The sequence below is a fragment of the Callithrix jacchus genome, chromosome 16 (assembly GCF_049354715.1).
Source record: "Callithrix jacchus isolate 240 chromosome 16, calJac240_pri, whole genome shotgun sequence".
NCBI classification, from domain to species: domain Eukaryota; kingdom Metazoa; phylum Chordata; class Mammalia; order Primates; family Cebidae; genus Callithrix; species Callithrix jacchus.
The window spans coordinates 39,731,446-39,753,419 of record NC_133517.1 but is presented as its reverse complement, the minus strand read 5'-3'; the positions used below and the strand labels follow the sequence as shown (position 1 = coordinate 39,753,419).

General features: G+C 32.7%; 1 protein-coding gene and 1 pseudogene across 7 annotated transcripts in view; one reads left to right on the top strand and one right to left on the bottom strand.

The window, feature by feature from the left end:
* CNBD1 (cyclic nucleotide binding domain containing 1) overlaps positions 1-21,974 on the top strand; it is a 644,932-nt gene that overhangs the window by 472,153 nt on the left and 150,805 nt on the right. The gene's annotated exons all lie outside the window — the stretch shown is intronic.
* LOC103788562 (CCA tRNA nucleotidyltransferase 1, mitochondrial pseudogene) lies at positions 1,189-2,194 on the bottom strand (annotated as a pseudogene).

The following is a 21,974-nucleotide window of genomic DNA, read 5'->3' as shown; positions in this document are numbered from 1 at the left end:
CACACACACACACACACACACACACAGAGAGAGAGAGAGAGAGAGAGAGAGAAAGTAGCAACTGCTTATTTTAGCCAAAAGATGAGTATTTGGTATGTTATAGGTGGCAAGCCGACCTTGCTTTTGTATGTCCTTAGACAAAATTGTGAAATGACCCTGCCTGTCTCATTTTATCATGCTCATGGATAACATATCGGAGGGTTGCATTCTGTGCAAATCTGCCATAGGAAAATTATGTGGCCAACTGAACATGCCAGGCCAGCTTCCAAATGCCAGATTCAGCTTTCCTCCTATCCTTTTCCTTCTCATGACTTGCTCAATATTACAGAGCTATTAAGGGGTACAACTGGGAATCAAACCCGAATAGTCTGTCTCCAGGATCCATATTATAATGACTATACTAACAATTTTTTTGATTAATAATTAACATTTACTGTGTTAACTTTTACTTTAAAGATAGGCGTATTACCACTGTATATGGCACCTGATACACATTGCCAGATACCACATAAACACATTTAACTTCCAATACCAATGTTTTATTAAAATAATAGGGTCAAGAGTAACCCTCAAGTTAATCCCATGACTTTCCCAGGCTCTGCATGCATTAAGGAATCATTGTGACAGAAAAATATCAACTATATACTAAATCATAGCTTGCTAGAACAAATCCTGTATGTATGAATGCCAGAAACTGAGGACACATTTAATATTCATATTTTATGCAAACTTGTCAATTATTTCCTTTTCAAGTACAAGTTTATTTTGAAATTCACATAGGAACTGACACATCATAGACAACCTCAATACAAGTTATTTCGATTGCAAACGTTAATAAACTTTGTTTTTTCAAGACAGTTACCACTTTTTAAGATCAATCTTAGTACCACCTTATGCAAAAACAAAAAAAAATTTAAAAGCCTGAAGAGGTTAAGATAATAGCCAACTATGCTCTTCTCATTTGAAACTCTTCCAAAAGAATTGTACATCTCAGTGATATAAATCAGATCAAGAAAGACGGATCTCCATTTAGTTCTTGAAATATAATTCACAAAATAAGACGCTTGTTATTCTAAAGAGGTCCTCTAAACTGGCTTTTATTCTGGTATAGTTTCTAAAACCTCATTAAGAGGGAGGGAACAAAATTAGTCTCACCAAAAGTGTTCTGCTTTTTAGTCGCCGTCAGTTTTAGATCTTCTTTATGTAACTCAGAAATTCGTCTTTTTCCTTTTGGTAACCACATTTTTCTTGCTGTTCTCCCAACTCTTCTAATAGAGTCCCAATTTCGTTTCCTGAAGAAATTTCCACTTTCCTGATGACATGGCCAATTATAGAAAATGGAGGAATGTACCACTGATGTATTTCCATTAGCACACAGTACTCTCCTTGGTACTTAGTAGTTCACATACACAAGTAGTCGTATCAGGTTCCCTAGAATCTATAATGAAGTCTCGATAGGGTTTCAATGGTTCTGAACTATCTGGTGCTTTAATTAAGTCTTTCCTATTTTTTAAATATAAATAAGCTAAGGTTTTTCTCTTCTTTTGCAATCTTCAACCTCAAATCTAATTTTTTGACATCATCTTGTACTTTGAGTAATGAGGCCAAAAGTGTCACTGGCTTTGGTGAAAAACCTTCAACATTTTTACTGACTTTGTCAAATTCTTCTAAACTTGCATTAGCAGGTAAGCCTATATAAGGAGTCACATCAAGATCATAGATAAGGTGAATTAAAGGATTTACATGGTTACTAACAAGAATTTTTTTATTTCCACCCAAATCCTTTCTCCTGATATTCCAGCCAAGTCTTCTGCATTTTCTGCAATTGCTTCCAAAATCTCAGTATCATGATCACCAGGTTTGTTTACAATTCTTCCATAAAATTTGAAGTATCTTAAATTTCTAAGATAATCCTCTTGTATTTTCTGTTAGCATGTCCAACAAATCTAGGTTTCTTATTTTTTAAATCTTCATAACCATTAAAGTAGTCAAATAACGTGCCATCAAAACCTAAAAACATAGAATTTATAGTGAGAGCTCTGCATTCAGCATCTTACTCTCAGTCAGTTGTAAATCCTGCCTCAGCATATCTTCCATCAGTGGTGATGTCAATACATAGTGTCATAATCTCAAAATTTTCTTCATGAAGCCTGGCAGTAATCATTCTATTCTTTTCTCCTTTGTTGTTTATCATCCAACATCCCCTTAAATAGCATCTTTTAAAATTCATTATCCTTATGTAGTTATTTTATTCCATATATTTTAACCATAATTGTATAAATTTTGGCTAGATTTTGACTAAATAATATTTATTAATGGCCTTCAGTGTTCACATGTATTTAGTAAGGAACCGTATTTTTCTTTGACTAAGATTCATTACATTGATATAGTTAACAAACCCTGAACTCAAGTGTAAGATTTGGTTTCCTAGGTCAATTTTACCATTCCCCACATTCTGTTTGAGTCACCTATGTTCTTTTTTGTGATTGAAAAGAGTTACAATGTATATTTATGCTGTGTTTTACACTTACTTATATAATTACCTCTGCTCATGCTCTTTATTTTTCATGTGGAACTGAATTAACACATACTGTCCTTCCTTTTCAGTCTGAAGATCTTATTTCTTGTAGATCAACTCTGCCAGTGACAAGTTCTCTCAGTCTTATCTGGAAACATCTCAATTTCTTTTTTATGTTTGAAGATCAGTTTTGTTATATTTAGAATTCTTGGCTGACAGTCTTTTACAGTCAGCATTTTGAACATGTTATTCCTCCTTTTGGCCTCTATGGTTTCCAATGAAAAGTTCCTGTTAATACCACTGAATATCATTTGTAAATGATTTGCTACTTTTCTAGCTGTAAATGATTTGTTACTTTCAAGATTTCATTTTTTATTTTTGAAACTTTATGATGTGTCCTGTTGCAGACATCTTTTAGTTTATCCTACTTGTAGTTTTCACTGAGGTTCTTAAATGTATTTGATGTTTCCCATCAAATGCTAGTTTTCTGTGATTATTTCTGGTTCCTCACTAGATAAATAATAAATACCTTATAATATTTGTTCACAATCCACTGATTTCCAAACTTCTTCAGAAACTCTGGGTTGATTTTCTGTTTTAGAGTCACCATAAACATGGTCTCCAAGACTAAGTTCTTAAAAGATTATGATAGGTAGAAAAGAATCTATGCTGTTATCATCAGTGATGACATGGAAAGTCAATATAGTGATAGTTTTTTTGGTTACCTGATACCTTATTTGTCCACAAATAAGTGGCCTCTTTTATTTTCTGATGCTCTTACCTATCAATGATTATTAAAATTCTCAAACTTTTATGTGACAAAGTTTTTAATAATTAGGTTCAATCACCTCACATATGGCAAATTTTCAGTAGATGTATAGAACAAATTTATTTCTGTATATAAACAATGCTTCCTTTTTATAGATGGTATAAGCCATGATATTTTTACGTTTCATGGGCTTCCAGGAAGAGCAATGTCAACTTTGTATATAATTGTGGTAGTTTCCTTTACCTAGGTAAACTCATGTGATTATTTTCTTTATTTTTCTGCCTACCTTACATTTGTTATGTTAACTAATTTTAATTACATACTTATTTGTTTATTTTAGTAGTTAGATTATAACTTTTAAAAATTATGACTATATCAAGTATTTGGATGGATGAATTATTCCAGTAATAAATAAAGGCAGAGTTTACATATTTTTAAATTGGAAGTTGTGAGTTTAATTATTGGCTCATATTTTTGTCTCAAGAAAAATAGCAAATGTTATTGAAGAGTAGGCTTTTCTGAAAATGATGATTAATGACCAGTGTTACTTCTACTGACCCAGAATTATAGAGGTATTAGTTTAATGGTGAGACCACCAACCAGTTAGGTAATACTAAAATATATTGTTCATCTTGACTTCAAGTAACATAATTTGGAGTGATGCTAGGCAAAAATTTTTTAAGGCATTATCACAAGGAGAGCCCTTGATACATTTCTCATATACCTAAACATGCAGCATTTTGTTACCAATAATTAGTTCAGTTATAATTCGTAACATTCACAGGTTTGATTTTATACTCTTGTAATTGTGATGCCTTAAATGTAATTTTTTTTCCGCAAGGACTTTAGATGACAGGTATGTAAAGTTATAGGTTGTATATCTTCACTTAGAAAATACTTCGTATGTTCCAAAATTCTAATTGACTGTAGATGAAAGAAAATTATAATAAATGTTGGCTTATAGGAAATTACCAATTCATGCTGGAGAGCCTAACTGGTTTAGCAAATAATAAATAGTCAGATATTCAGTTCAAAAAAACCAAATGTTATATGAAGTAAAACCTGTATTTTTCAGATAAATTTATATACAATTTCAGGCCAAGTTTCTGTGTAAACCTTAAACTTAAGTATGTTTTGATAGAACCCAAGTCTCTGCCTGTACAAATGTCATTTTACAAACTTATCACATTGTATTTCCTAATGAATTTTAATATTTGTATTGCAAAACTTTGCTTAACTGTTAGAAACTACAACAGTTTCCATCTGATGAATTCAGTGTTACAGCTACTGATAATTCCAACTAGGCTTTTATAGTGTAAACATTTCTCTCTTTTGGTTGTTTATATTATTTGGTAAAACTAATCCCCTAAAAAATTCCTTATAAAATAATTCATAAAAAATAAAACCAGAATGTAGGCAGTAATTTGCTTCATCAACATATAAATGACAGCTACTTCCAATAATGTAGCATAACCACTGAAATATAATCATCATAGTGAATATTTACTGTGCACCTCATCTGTCTTTTACTGTTCAATAGTGTTTTTCTTGGGTATTTCTGATATCAAATCCTGGTAGATTGCTAAATTTTGATTGTCACTAAATTTTTAGGAAGGTTTTAATAAATTAAAATGTTTCCTAAGAAATTTGTTAAAATATACAGAGTTATGCACAAATGATAAAAAATACCACATTTAAGATATAGTTCCTTAAACCAAGATCCTAATAAGGACAACCTTAGTATAACACATATTACTGAGGATTTTCATTTTTATTGCCAATCTTTACATACTCAAAAGGTTCTAGACTTGTATGCTTTATATGGAAGAAATTAGTTGAAGACTAACAACCCCCACTTTTCTCTTTGTTAGTACAGAGGTAGGTTAAATTTCCCAGCCTCTCTTGCAGTTAGGGTTGGAGCCATATAACTGGCTCTCGTTAGTAGATTACAGGGAACATATTATTGCCTGGCCATGAAATATATGATTTTCCATGATCTCACTTACTGTCTGGAAGTCAAGTACTTCAAAATAGCAAAATCACATGATGGTGAGAACCTAGACCTTGGGACTTTTTTCTTGGTTGGAATTGCTCAGAAAAATAGCATAGTTAGAAACATCTGTGTTGGACTTTGTGTAAGTGACAAACATTTGTTGAATTAAGCAACTAAGATTTTAGTTTGTTATAGCAACTACCAAGTGCTACACTGAGTCATGCAACTGGCAAAAATGCAAGGTTTCCTGAGGAGTTCTCAAAAAAGTAGTAATTTCTGAATTAGAACATAAAATAAATATGCTTTTAGTGATTATTCTTTTGTCCTTAAAAATTAGAAACCTTCCATTGAAAAATAATTACACAGTACATTTAGAAATGAAAATATATGTGCATAAAGTATACGCTATTACATCTAAGTTTAAGTATGTTTTTTGAATAGTATTATTATAAGAACATATGCACAAGAGATGGCAGAAACATTAATTCAGCTCTTAGTTTTTTAATTAATGCACTTTTGTAATCCCCCGACAACATTGTTTTATAAACAGCTGATAGTTTAGTTACAGATTTCCAGGAACTTAACAAATGTCATAGGGTAAGCTATGTGGTGTCGATGAACACAGAGAGAGGTAAGTAGAATTTAGCACATTTGAAAGAGAAAGCAAAAAGAAAAACCAATACTTAAAATTAACCTCCATAAACTATATTAGACAAATGCCCACCAAGAGTTAACAGAACGAGTCCTAGAAATATCTGTAGCTAAAGTTATCAGTGAATTTAAGGAGAAAGTTTACAATGGCCATCTTTTCCAAAAGCATAGCATTCCTTGTAAGTTTTTATAAGAAGTTTGGGTATCACACAGATTCTGTTTTCTTAAGATTGCCTAGGAACTGAATCAGGGTTATTAGATTGGAATATTGGTATAGAAACCATTCCAAAGCTTTAAAGAAATGAATGAAATTCATTAAATTCTGCAAGACAAACTTTCATCTCTTATTTTTAAAATGTCTGCACAAATGAAATTCCACAAAATTACTTATAGTTACCTTATAGGAGAAGTTAAATTTGAGTTCAAAGGAACACTGAAATCCTTCTCCAATACTTTCCTTAAATGCTTTGGAAAATATATTCAAGATCCCATGTGTGTCTTTTTTCAGGCCTTGGATCCATTCAGAATATGTTGATAAAAAAGAAATAGATCTCTCACAGGAGGAATTGTCCTTTCTGCCATAAAAATTTAATAGGTTAATATTTAATTATGTTAATTGGCAAATTAAAAAATTATGTGATATTAAGGATTATAGCATCAAATAAGAGCAGATATGAACTTTTTAGTTCAAAGATTCAGCAGCATGCTCTATCACTTACTGTACATTGTGACTGTAAGGAAAATATAGGTGAGTTCCTAGTTCACACTGCTTTAATGTATTACCATGGGCTGGGCGGCTTAAACAAGAAACATTTATTTTCTTACAGTTTTGGAGGGTAAGCAATGAAAGATCAAGTCCCTGGCTGATTTGATGTCTGGTGAGGGTACAGTCTTGGTTTGCAAACATAGCTGTCTTCTCCTTGTATTCTCAAGTGGCTGAGAATAGAAAGCAAGCTCTTAGAAGACTACTAATTTGTGAGGGCTCCACCCTCAGCACCTAATTACTTGCCAAAAGAAACCTCCTAATACCATCATATTGGTGGCTTTCAAATCATAGGATTTCAACCTATGAATTTTTGAGGGACTTAAATATTTAGCCCATGACACATGCTAATATTTTAACAGTAAAAACAAGCTTAAAAATAATTATCTTCTAAAAATATTCTGAAAGATGTGAAACCACATATTAACATACTTGGCACACATTGACATTTGTAGTCATAGTGTTGTATATTTGGCTACTTTCATAGAAATCTTTACATTAATAATTTTAATAGCTAAGATAGCAAATATTTACTATATTAAAATGTTTTTCTACATTATTTCATTTAATCATAAAGAAAATCTTTGTTAAGTTTATTAAACCCATTTTATAGGTAAGGCAACAAAAGCTTATAAAGCATAAGTAAGTTGTACAAATACATAGAAATTTGCAAGTGTTGGAGCCAGAATTCAAACCCAATTCGGTCTGAGTCCCATGCTTTTACTCAAACTTCTTATTTTATCGATTAAAAATCAGAACCTTAGAAAAAATAAATAATTTACTTGAAGACAAATGTTTAACCACTGTTAGAGCACATCTTGGAACCCAACTATCCGGGCTCATATACAATGCTAAATCTTGATATTTTTTGTTTAATTTATGTGTAAATATCCATGATGAATAGATCTTGATGACTAGAGAATTACATTCATTTTTGATGAAAAAAACAAAAGGAAAAACATTAACAAATAATATAATGGTCATAAAACTGTAAATTAAATTAATGAGGAAACATTATTTCACCATCAGAATATCTGCAAAAATTTTTAAAAAGCACATTTATAATATTTGTAAAATTACATTGAGTGTTTCTGATTGTTTTACATATAAAGAATGAAATAATTTTCTAAAAAATGAAATAAGGGCGTTTAATTGGAGTTATAGAAACATAGGTAAAATACATTATCTAAAACTTAGTAGCAAATCCTAAGAAAAATTCTGAGTAAAAGGAAAACACATGAAAAATACTTAAATGTGACCAAATGATTTATGAAACCAATTAGAAATAGCTACTAAGTGGTAACATCTAGATTAAGACAGAAATGTCTGAAATCATCCACTGGTACCACCTGGGAGGTTTTAAATAATGCAAGACAACAGTATAATATAGTAGGGAGAAACATTGAAAAAGGAACCAAATATTTGTGTTTGTTTGTTATAATTATATACACAAACAAGAGTATTTATACAATTACTAGCTAATTGTATAAATATAATTTAATTTTAATATATATTAATATATAATAAATTTAATATATTCATATATAATATATTTAATATATTATATTAATATGTAATATATTAATACATTTAATATAATTAATTATATTAATATAGTATTTAATAATATATTAATATTTATTATACATAATATATATGTATTTATAGATATATAATCTATATATAAATATATATAAATATATAGATATATAAATAGATTATATATCTATAAATATAATATAATTAGATTAATATAATTCAATAATTTGTGCTGATATTTTAGTGTAAAATGTCAAATGTTAAGATAGAAATACAAAATGTAATAGCTTCTCTAAGTATACAGTTAGAAAAGGAAATAATAAATAGTTGAAAATAAGAGTATTCTTGGCACCCTTGTTGAATATCAATTGATCATGTATACATGGATTTATTTATGTTTTTTACATTGTGTTCTATTACTGAATATGATTGTCTTTATGCAATACCATACAGCTTTGATTACGAATCTTTGTAAGGTATTTTGAAAGTAGGTGTTGTGATGACACCAACTTCATTCTTCTTTCTACAGATTGATTTGGCTATTTGTAATCCCTTATGGTTCCATATGAAATGTAAATTTTTTTGTCTATTTCTGAAAAAAAAACCCAGCAGGATTTTAATACAAGTTTTATTAAATTTGTAGATCTAATTGGGTAATAGGGACATTTTAACAATATTGTCTTCCAATCTGTGAACATGAGATGTTTTTTCATTTGTTTGTCTCTTCTTTGATTTCTTTAATCATTTTTTTGTAGTTTTCAGTAAACAAGTGTTTTACCTCATTAGCTAACTTTATTCTAAGTATTTTATTGTTTCTTAGTGCTGTTGTAAATGGGATGTCTTTACTAATTTAATCTCTTCAAAAATAGCCTTAGGAAAATTGGATATCCACATTTAAAAATAAATTGGACCCTTATCTTGCACCATACTTAATAATCATCTAAAAAATTGATTAAAGACAGAAATGTAAAAGTTGTAACTGTAAAACTCTTAGAAGAATACATAGGGAAAAATATTTTCACATTTATCTTGGCAATGACTTAATGGATGTGACACCAACATCACAAGCAACATAAACAAAAATAAACCAGTGAGGACTACATCAAACTAAACAATGTTTGTACAGCAAAGGAGCAAATTACCAGTGCAAAGGCCACCTATGGGAGAAAATATTTGCAAACCTCTCATCTGATAAAGGGTTAACCTCCAAAATATATTAGAAACTCTTACAATTCAATAGCTAAAAATAATCACCCAATTTAAAAATAGGATGAAAACTCAAATATAAATTTCTATTAAAAGGGGAAGTGGGGGGCTAGGGAAAGGATAGCAGTGGGTGAGGGTAGTAGGGTGGGATCGGATTAGAAGAAATGCCTGATGTAGATGACAGGGTAATGGATGCAGCAAACCACCATGGCACATGTATATCTATGAAACAAACCTGCATGTTGTGCCCATGTACCCAGAACTTAAAGTATAATAAATAAATTAAAAAAAACATACAAATGGCCAGCATGTGTATTTTTGAAATGTCCAATGCCACTAATCATCAGGAAAATGCAAATCAAAACCACAAGGAAATATTGCCTCATATCTATTTGCATTCCTAATATTTAAAAAACACAAAAGAGAAGTTTTGACAAGGATGTGGAGAAATTGGATTCTTTGTACCCTGTTGATGGGAGCACAAAATGGTGTAGCCCCTATGGAAAACAATTTGAAAGTCCCTTAAACAATTAAAAGTAGGCCATATAATCTAGCAAGCCCATTTCTGGGTATTTTCTGAAAGAATTTAAATGGAATCTCAAAGAGTTACTAGCAGTACCATGTTCATTGCAGCATTATGCATAATAGCCAATATGTGGGAAATCTATTGACAGATAAATGGATTAAAATATGTGTGTAAAATGGAATGCTATTCAGCCATAAAAAGGAAATTATGCAATGTATGATAGCATAGATGAGCCTTCAGGACATTATGCTACATGAAATAAGCCTGTTACAGAATGCCAAAACCTGACCACTAATATGAAGTATCTAAAATGGTCACATATATAGAATTAAAAAGCAGAATGGTGGTTATGAAGGGTTGAGGGATGGGAAATGAGAACCTCTTAATCCATGGACATAAGGTTTCAGTTATACAAGATGAATAAGTTCTATGGATCTGCTGTACAACATTCTACCTATAGTCAACAATATTGTATTGTACACTTAAAAATTTGTGTTAAGGGTATATCTCATGTTAAGTGTTCTTACCATGATAATATAACATTTTAAAAAATAAATAGAAGAATGCAACCACAGAGAGAGTCTATATTAAAAAAAAACAGTAAAAGTTGTATTAAATAACATAAAACAAATAAATATAGAAATATAACTTATCATTTGATAAACAAAATGTCACTTTTTGTAAAATGTGCATGGAATTTAATATAGCTCTGTTTAGCATTTCAGCATTTCCAATATACTTCCAGCTAACTGGTTAGATAGAAAACAGGTAAGATGATTTATTTGCATTCATATGAAGCAATGAATATCAATACTTTAGAAGAAATAATTAATTTAAAATATCAGTAAGAAGCATAATATTACTACAAAAAAACCATAATTTGACTAGAAGAGAGGATCAAATCAATCCATATAATTATAGGATTTTCCTTGTGGACAAATGATTATTCTCAAATATCATTAGAGGGGTATAAAATGTTACATTCTTCCTAGAATAAGCTATCATAAATTTTTTCTTTTAAAATGTAAGCCCCTTAATTAAGCAATGTAATTTCAGGTTTCTATTCTTCTTTGGAGAAAGGTCTATTCTAGCCCTTCATTAATTTTAAATTACATTATTGTGGTTCTTTTTATATTCTGGGTACAGAGTCCTTTTCATAGTAATTATCTGCATTTTTCTCATATTCTTTGGATTCACATCACTTTCTTGATTGTGTCATTTGTGACACAAAAGTCTCTACTAAAAATACAAAAATTACCAGGTGTGGTGGTGTGTGCCTGTAACCACAGCTACTCAGAAGGCTGAGGCAGGAGAATCACTTGAATCTGGGAAGTGGAGGTTGCAGTGAGCCAAGATGGCGACACTGCACTTCACCTGGGTAACAAGAGTGAGACTCCACCTCCAAAAAAAGAAAAAAAAGGAAAAAAAAACCATGTATTCATTTTCTAGTAATTTTAAAATGCTATAATAAGGATTTTATAAAGTAGTTCTGAGTATAATAAAAGTATACAAAATATAAAACATATTGTTATATTTAGAGCAGTGGTACTAAACTTGTGTTAACTCTTCTGAGAATATTATAAAGGCTAATGATCACTCTCTCTAAAAGCACTAGAAGGGGTGGTATCTTAGGCAAATGAACACAGTATTTCCCATGCATTTTAGAAGTTCAAAGAGGTTAATGCAACACATGATATGGTTTGGCTGTGTACCCACCCAAATCTCATCTTGAATTGTAGTTCCCATAATCCCCACATGTCATGGGAGGGACATGGTGAGAGGTAATTGAATCTTGGGGGTGGTTGCCTTCATGCCATTCTTGTGATAGCAACTCAGTTCTCACAAGATCTAATGGTTTTATAAGGAGCTTGTCTCTTCCTTCACTCAACACCTCTTCGTGCTGACGTTATGTCAAGAAGGACATGTTTGCCTCCCCTTCTGCCATAATTATAAGTTTCCTGAGGCTTCCCCAGCCCTGTGGAACTTCAAGTCAATTAAACCTCATTTCTTTATAAATTACTTAGTTTGGGGTATGTCTTTATAAGCAGCATGAGAACTGACTAATACAATAGATAAAGATACTACTGTCTAATGAATGAATATGTATGGAAGAGGAAATATTTGAGAAACTTTGAATATAGCACTTTAATGTATTTGCCTCAGTCTCACCCCTTCCTTAGGATCATTGTGACTTCTGAGATACAACAATCTTCTTCAGTTCTTTATGGGTGTTTGTCTGTAGTTTCATATAACAATCTATGCAGTTACAGCAATTAACTTTTCGCCAAACTTCTTATCATTTGTTATTTAGGACTGTAAAATTTCCCTTAAATCATTTGGCAAATGTCTGTTTGACTTCAACTGTTACCTCTTTTCACTACAATGTACATGCCTAACTTAGAATCAGCTGCTTTTGCCGGTGGTGCCTTAAACATGTTTTGTTTATAATACTATGTAGTCTGTGTTTCTTACTCCATTGTTAAGTATTCCACAGCACAGATATTTGCCAGGAATAAGAAGAATTGACTTTTATATTTGCATTTATATATCATTTTAATTTATATTTCTCTATTACAGTTGATTACCTCATATATTTATTTGATGTTCTCATTTCTCTTTTTAATATTACCTATTATAGCTCTTATCTGTTTGTTTTCATTTATTTATCCCTTTTTCATCAATTCGTATTAATTTCTTTGTATCAGTAGTATTAAAAGTTTTTCTTTTACATATATAGAAATGCTTTCCACAGTCTATCTGTTGTCTCTTTTATAATATTTTCAAATACTACCTCCTCATTTAAGGTATTTAGCGCTATAATTTTCCTTTCCTTTTTGTGGCTTCTTAGTTTTGTTTCTAATGTGTTATAGTCTCTTTTTTTTTTTTTTTTGAGACGGAGTTTCACTGGTGTTACCCAGGCTGGAGTGCAATGGCGCGATCTCGGCTCACCGCAACCTCCGCCTCCTGGGTTCAGGCAATTCTCCTGCCTCAGCCTCCTGAGTAGCTGGGATTACAGGCACGCGCCACCATGCCCAGCTAATTTTTTGGATATTTTTTAGTAGAGACGGGGTTTCACCATGTCAACCAGGATGGTCTCGATCTCTTGACCTCGTGATCCACCCGCCTCGGCCTCCCAAAGTGCTGGGATTACAGGCGTGAGCCACCGCGCCCGGCCTATAGTCTCTTTTTTATGAAGTGTTCTTTAAATCATCTGGAATTTCTTTTCATATAACTCATGGATTACTGCCCCCCTTCCATAATCATGTATACAAATTTTCCAAATATTATGTATTTTAAAATCCATCTTAGTGATGGAGCCACTTTTGCCTAATTTTTTTATTTTCCATATATTTTGGGTTACTTTTATGCACTATTTCTTTCAGAGCTACAAAGTTTATTTACACTGGAATTAGGCAAGTGATAATATTTATACAATTAGGGGAAAGGAACAGCCTCCTATGACTAGAAACCTTTGCATTACTTGTTCAGAATACCCACTTTCCTAGTTAGTGTGCTTCATTCGTTGCCTTGGGCCAGTCCTCTAATAAGGCAATATTGATAAAGCCAAATTATCATTTGTTTTGTAAGAGTGAAATCAGTGCAAGACATGATATTCAAGTACATTTTGCCTAACTGCTGGGAAATGTTGATGAAATATAACTTTGCCACAAAACTAAATTTGCTTCTACTAATTCCAGACAGTTTGTGACAAGAGACAGATATATCTTTCCTGAAGAGTGCTAGAAATATAGTAGAATATATATATTTTTAATTCACAGTATTCAGAATTCAGGTAGATTATCTTCCTTTTATGGCAACATAGAATAACCACATATATGCAATTGTGGTCATGTCTTCAATTTTGCTATCCTCGTATATTGATGAATAAGTTATGATCATCTGATATAGTTTGGCTCTGTGTTCTCACCCAAATCTCATCTTGTAGCTCCCATAAGTTCTTTGTGTTGTGGGGGGAACCCAGTGGAAGATGACTGAGTCATGGGGGTGGGTCTTTCCCATGCTGTTCTCATGATAGTGAATGAGTCTCATAAGATCTGATAGCTTCAAAAAATGAGAGTTGCTCTGCACAAGCTCTCTCTTTGCCTGATGCCATACACGTAATATGTGACTTGCTCCTCCTTGCCATCTACCATTGTTGGTGAGGCCTACCCAGCCATGAACTATAAGTACAATAAAAACCTCTTTCTTTTATAAATTGCCCATCTCGGGTATATCTTCATTCAGCAGTGTGAAAATGGACTAATACATCATCAATTTTCTCTAAGTTGTAAGATATCAGCATCTTTATATTATTGCCTGGATTGTACCTGTGTTACTGACAAATACCTTTTTGCAAGGATTATCATGTTATATTAATGGATTTGAAATATTTTCTTATTTTCTTATATGTCTATTTTCTGGAGATATTTAAGCATTCATATATAGATTTTTGGTAAGCTTTAAAAATTAGACATTTTTCCAATTCTGGAACCGTTCAATTTTATCCCTATTTGTTGCCAAATAGAGGGCCCTCTTTTTCAGAGAGAATGGACTTTTCCAGGGAAAATAGAAATTCTGTAATTCTACATGAGCCTATTTGTGGACCAGTTCGTTGATATGTACCAGAAAAGCAATAAATATTTTCTGTATTTGCCTGTTTGACTGGCATATGTTTAAACTGCATAAAATATACATTCTGGTGATCCCGTTCAATTTTTCCAAATGCTTTTCAGCATATTTTCACTCTCAGTGGCCTACATTTCCATAAAACCATGGATTGCTTTACATAATCCATTTTTTTAAGAAACCTGATTCATCTTCCTTTTATTATATTCCATGCATGCTTTTCATCACCACAAGTCTCAGGGAGGCCTATATGGTTGGATATAATTTCTCTTTCTTAGAAGTTTAAATTCACCATGTCTCCCATGCTCAGTACATTAGGCAGTAAACATATTTTGCCTTTAGACTTCTAAATGCCATTTTTAAAATTTCTCCTGTGACTTACTGTTAACTCTATTGTTAATATTCTTTACAGACCAAGAGAGGCAGTAAATCTAAAACACCTTTCAGGCCCACCTATTCTCCTGTGAAGAAAATTATCCCCTTAGTGGATAATTTTAGAGATTGTTATTCTTCACTGCTTAGTTCTTTATTTGAATCAAGGAGATCCTCTTCTACCCCACTCAACTCCTAGAGATTAAAGATGCAAAAAGATAACTATTATTTTATTTATTGATTTCATTATAATGTAACAGTATATTTCTGTTTTATTTAGATGTCTTAATTTCAGTTGCGCCACTAGTTTAACCTGAGATGATTCAATACTGATGATTATTTTTGTTATTATTGATTTGTTTCTTTAATGTTTAAATATGAAGCATGGAACTCAATAAATAAGAATTTTAAAAACAGCTGCCAAATATGTGCTTGTCCTGAGGATACCCAGCCTTGGCAGGATCAGCCTTGGGCACTGTGCAAATGCACAATAGGACTAATTTAGGGTCACAAGGACCCTTTCTGAGTCCCTTTTCTGTTCTCCCTAGCACCACCCACCTTTTCATTTGTGAACATTGTGAAGGAAATTTACTTAATTGGAGATAAACTTGTCTGAAATAAATCAATACTTTTTTTTTTTTAGAGCTTTGTCTCTGGAATGAAACTGCTAGGTTTCAAATATTGAGTCAGCACTTACATCCTGAGTTATCCTGGATAATTTAAGAACCTAATCTAAAGCCCCCAATGCCAAAAGTTCAATCAAATGAGAGCAGGAGTGTGATTCAAAATATTCAACCCTTGGTAAAGCCTAAGCTCTGATCATTGAAAAGAATGCTTTTTAGAACTGTGTCCTAACGGATCTCTGACCAGGGACCCATCCCTTATTTATCAGTGGACATTATGGGATCTGGAGCAGTTTGGGTGTTGGTATGATACATATGGTTCTTGGACGGTGATTGTTTAACTCAACTAGTGACAAAGTATGTCATGTTTTAACTGGTACAGCTGAACTACAGTAACCCAGAACTGTCACTGAAATTAATTATTTACGCCAGATATTTTCCAGACACATTTTATTTTCCTAAGGAGAAGGAAGAGCAATGACATCAGAAAATGCTAAGAGGAAGGACATAACCAATTCCACTGGAAAGGAAAATAACAATTGGAGCCCCCCAAATACATGTTGCCTAATTCACAGATAATCGATGGTCACAGAACCAGCAATATCACATTCCATAGGTTGTTCCAGGGGCAAGGTCCTTCTTTGATCCTTGCCTTTTTTGTTCCTGTCTGACAGTGACTCCCCAGGACTCTCATAGATTTTGTGAACTACCAATTACCCATCCACTAAAATCCTTTTCTACTTAAGTTAACCAGATTTATGGTTGGTGCACAGGTAATTGCATTTTAGCCATTTACTTTTAGTGGCAATTACTTTTGCACCAAACTAACAATTTCTCTGATTTACAGCTGAGAGGATTATTTAAAAATCTGGTACCAGGACTGGAATGCTGGAATTTGATACACCCTAATGTGTAGAATTGATTTCCTGAAAGACTACTATTTCTGGGTAAAAATCTGCAAAGTATAAAACAATATTTGGTTAAATTGTGACATTCTACATTTGAAATAGAACTGTCTTAAGGAACTTGTTAGAAAAATATCAGCATGTTGCAGTGTGTTGATTAATTCTAATGACCATCAATAAAATTTTTCAAGATAGACCCAAGTTTGGGACAAAAGGAACTAACAAAAGGACAGTTTAGTTTTTATAGTAGATGCCTTTTCTCCCTGGCATTGCTATCCAAATTGACTACAAGATTGATAATTTGATTTTTTGCATTGTGGAAAATATGCTGGAATCCAAATTTAAGATCTGAAACTCCAAGGTGGAAAGATAGAGGAATTCTCAGAGGAAAAGATTACTTATCCCCTGAGGTAAGTAAAAGATGAATCTAAACTCTTAAATCTCTTGCAGTACCTCTGGTTAATATAGTGATTTCAACATTGGCTGCATATTGCTTTTTAAGGAATAATCATGCTTTGTTGCCAGCTCCTGACGTTCTTACTTAATTAATTTCTCTCAGAAAGTGAAATAGACATTGTTTCTTAAAAACATTCCTAGGTAATTTTTGAGAAATGATTTTCTTTTCATTGAAGAAGTCTCTGGGATCCACACTAAAGGACAGAATCATTTTCTAGGTTTTAATTTATCTCAGTTTGAAGCCATCACTTTGTGAACTAGAGAGTGATTAGTGTACAAAAGCTTGCTGTGAGGCAACAGAAATTCCTACACTCCAAAGCTACATATAAGTATAATCTTTAGATGTGATTTGGAGCCAACAAAATAAACCCAGAGCAAATACATTGGAAGCCTGTTGAGGTTTTTAAGATAACCACCTTGGAATAAATAAATCTAAATCTCACAGATGAGAACCTGGGATATTTAATTCCTAAGGCAAGGGCCACAAAGGAAAATGGACAAAAGTCAACCACAGATGCCAGAAGTTGGGCTGCTCTATTGGGTGACCAAGGAACCTGCTTCAGTGCTGAGAGAGACTTTTCACTGTGCCTTTGGATCCAATAAGATATGCGTTCTGTACGAGTAAACATTATGCATCGTTTCCCATTCTTGCTTGTTTTAAATGTTATTTTTTGTTGTTGGTGACCTTTTTACCAAGGATACATATTTCAGTCAGAGTTTGCTGGCCCATGAGGCTCTGCATCCATGCTTAACAGAAATGTCAAAACAATATCTACCTAACCTTTGAGCTAGACACAAATCTCAAGTTGTTTTATTTGGTATGATGTTAATGCTTTTCATAAAGAATGGACTTTAAAAAAATTTAAACAAGTAAAGAAAGCTATGCATAAATATTGAGTTGCTGATATCTATGCTTTTCCATATTAAGGAACACCAATATCATTTGATAATTAAACACAGAGTAACAGGTAGGCCTGAATGATGTAACGGTCCTATCTTCCTTGTGAACAATTGGCTGAAGAAAAGAAATGTGACCCAGTTCTGACTAAATAATTTCCAGAAGTTGTATTAGTTCATTTTCATGCTGTTATGAAGAAATGCCCAAGACCTGGCAATTTATAAAGAAAAAGAGGTATAAAGGACTTAACAGTTCCACATGGCTTGGGAGCCCTCACTATCATGGTGGAAGGTGAAGGAGGAACAAAAGCACATCTTACGTGGTGGCAGGCAAGAGAGCATGTGCAGGGAACTGCCCTTTATAAAACCATAAGATATCATGAGACATATTCACTATCACAAGAATAGCATGGAAAAAACCCGCCTCCATAATTCAGTTACCTCCCATTGGGTCCCGCCCACAACATGTAGGGATTATGGGAGCTACAATTCAAGATGAGATTTGGGTGGGGACATAGCCAAACTATATCAGAAAGGCATGAGCCTTTCCAGAAGCATTTTTTTCACTCTTAGAAAAAGCAGTAATGAGCAATCAACCTATGAAACTACCCTGCCTCTGGATAAATGATCACCAATTAATTTCCTATTTAAGGCATAAATATTAATAATTTGGGTTAGACAATTTGCACTTGGCATTTTTGGATAGATTTTCTTTTACCTGTGGCTAAAATGGAAATAAGCACCAAGCATAATCAAAGGCACAGAAGCAAATATCAAGTGTGTGGGAGTCCAAACTTTATTCATTGTTTCCTGTTATAGCCTCTGATACACATTGTATTATGGTGCATGAAACTGGAAAAGCTGGCCAGGGCCAAATCTCAGGGGATTTTTTTATCCCATGTTAAGGAGCTGCTAATCATCCAGTTGGAAATCCAGTGTCATTAAAACGTTTTAGGGAAATGACATGTAAAGACTGGTACTCAGATAGACATGGAGTAGAACAAAAAGTGAAAATGAGAGCAGAAAATAGAATGAAAGCAAAGCCATCTAATGAAGCTTATTGCAATAGTTCAATGTAGTTTGGGGAATAAATATTGAATAATGGTGCTATTGCTGTACAAGCACACAAGACTACTTAGTAATGTAATGTTTATATCATTCAATTGTGGTGTCTCTCCAAGGAAAGTATTTATGTATTTTATCAAATTCAATTAAGGAGAAATTCAAATCAACTATCTAAATTGAATCTATTTCTTTCTGAATAAATGACTTTTCAGGTTTCCTCATAAAGGTGCTTAAAAATGGTGGAATTAGAAGCACTAAGATAGAAAATTAAAAAAAAATTGAAAACATAAAAAATAAAAGCATATTTATTTAATTTTTTCAAACATTACAGCTGATGTTTTGTCCATGTGCCTTTCAAAAATGTAATTTGAGAACCATTATTAAACACTTCTGCTGGTGAGTATGAGGTTGGGCTGTACATTTTGTTTGCATCAGCAGTTTCATCTATTTCAGGGCACAGCATCACGTATAATAGGGAATGGCAAGAGCATTGTCCTGAAATATATGTCACTTGCTGTAGACAGACTGAAAATGGAATATGATCAATAGAGAGAAGAGTTGCCTCCACTTATTACTTAGTCATCCTGGTGTCAATTTTTCTAGTTTCAGTTTTCACCCACTACTCCATTCCTTAACTATTTTTTCATTATCATCATAGAAGAATTAAGACAGTTTATGAACCAGGTACATTTAGGTTTTCTTTGAGGTTTTCTGAATGTTGCTTTACTTCTCTCACACTGGGTTTTCTCATATATAAAATATGGCTTAATATTCTGAATTCTTATTTTCTTGCACTGGGTAGGCACTCATGAAAGGAATGTAGCTTCTTTTTTTTTTTAAAAGAAGATTGCCATTATTGTAATTATATTTACAACAACAATTACTACTACTACCAAGGGTTAGAGATCAGATATTTTCTAAGGAAATCAGTAAACATCTTGACCACAATTTCAAAATTTGTTTCCTATATGCTTCAATGCAAATAATTTGTGTTTTAACAATTCTTTTGGATCCCTGAATGCATGTACATAAGGAAAATTTATGATCAGGGTACCAGATCCAGTCTATGAAAGCCACTCTTCCCTATGATGTGATTTACTTAAAAATCGTGCTCTCTCAACAGTAAATAACCATGATTTATTGGTAAGATGTTTCTTTTAGTTTACACTTCAGATGTTCAGATCAACCGAGGGCCCTATTAGAGAGTGTTTTTGCTGCATGCATCCTGGTGAGGAATCCAGCAGAGAACTATCTGACAAAAGGCCAGCATCAGGGAGGGTATTAGGTCAAGAGGGAAGAAGGAGACAGCAGGGAGGCAACTTAGATGGAAGTTTTTATGTCAGCAAGTATAAGAGATCCAATGTGCACAGCAGCAGGGGCAGGAAAGCAGGGTTCAATCAAAAGTTGGAACAGCTTGTTTATGGATCATACAACATTGAATTAGTAGTTTTGTGGTATCGAACAAATGTAACAGTTCCCAAAGTGATCGGTGATCACTTTTCATCATTGCCATGTTTCCTCAGTTGGTGCTTGATATTTAAAAAAAAAAAAAATTGTTATATACCCTTCCGAGCCAATATCCTGCCCTTTTTCTTCTTGACAAAATTTAATACTGAGTTTGTTTCCCCCAACTTTCCCTCCAGTTTTCACAGAGCAAGATTATGGTGTTGAAATCATTTGCAGGAACTATTTTTTTTGCTGCAATTTTTTGAATTAATTAATATAACTCATGCTGGTCAAATTAGTGCTAAATTTCTTGCATATAGAAGTGGTTCTTTTTGTTAATTTATGTCCTGTTTGGAAAAATGGATCTGTAGTACCCAGAAAAATAAACATCTGTGATAAAATTTATTTAGCTACTTCTATATTTGATTGATAATGGAAATCCTCATGTTATCTTTTTAGTATGTAAGAATATTAGCAAATATCTGTCATTTTATTTACTGTCTAGATCCTCTGTTACTAGTCAGTCATCCTTTTTATTTAATATTTTTCTATAGGCAACAGTGTTTTTGCAAAACTTTCTGAAATGTGATGCAGCTACATTTTAAAATGGCATCTTTGATTCTGCATATGTATTCCTCTATATGTACGTATCTAGGCCTCCACCAACTCACTTTTGGCAATTGCTTTGATTATAACCTGATTGAGTTATAACTGGGAAGCAGCAAGAAAGATTTTTTTGAGTCATAAAACTGCTATCTTACATATCAGTACTGAGTTGAGGAAAAATAAATCAATTTCATTCATTTGGAAAGAAAATAAATGATTCTGTCAAAAGTTGTACTTGCAGGACTTAACATACTCAGCCATTGTTACAAAAAGGTAGGGATTAGATATAATAAAATAAATGCAAGATTTGGACTGAGAGATTTCAGTCAATTCCAATCTCAAGAACTTAGAAGTTATGTAATTTTTTTAGGTCAGTACATAATCTATGTACTTTTTAATCAATAATATGGCAAACTTTAATATTTCATTTTGTAGATTAGAAATGGTGCATGTAAAGTGTTTGGCAAATAGTGGCATTATTATAATTACTATTATTTGCAAACAGTTGATTAAGTAAGAAAATAATGCCCCTTAGTAATATTCCTAAGACAAATGCTGCTATAAGATTATGTAATGCAAGCACATCCTTTGATTTTTGTTAAAAGATCACACGTTTGCAGCATATACTTAGCAATAATTAATCAGTGGTTTATTATTGCCTAAGACAGGGTTACCACTTTTCTTAATATTTGATTTTTTGAAGTATTCAAATAAGTAAAAGACTTCAAGGGTGATGCTGCAAGACTAACACATGGAAGGAATAAAGTATCAGAGCTATCATAGGCATTATTCATACTGTGCACTCGTGAAAATCCTTTCCCTGGGATATGAGCATTTCTTTGGCATGAAATGTGACTAACAATGCCAATAGCACAAGGAAAACCTATATTTAGTATTCTGTGGCTCATACACCCTGGTCACTATTTTAGAGATTCTGAAACCATCACAGATTCTATTGTGAGCCACATAAGAAATATTAAAATTATTGATAGCTGTTTCACCAGTTAAAAATT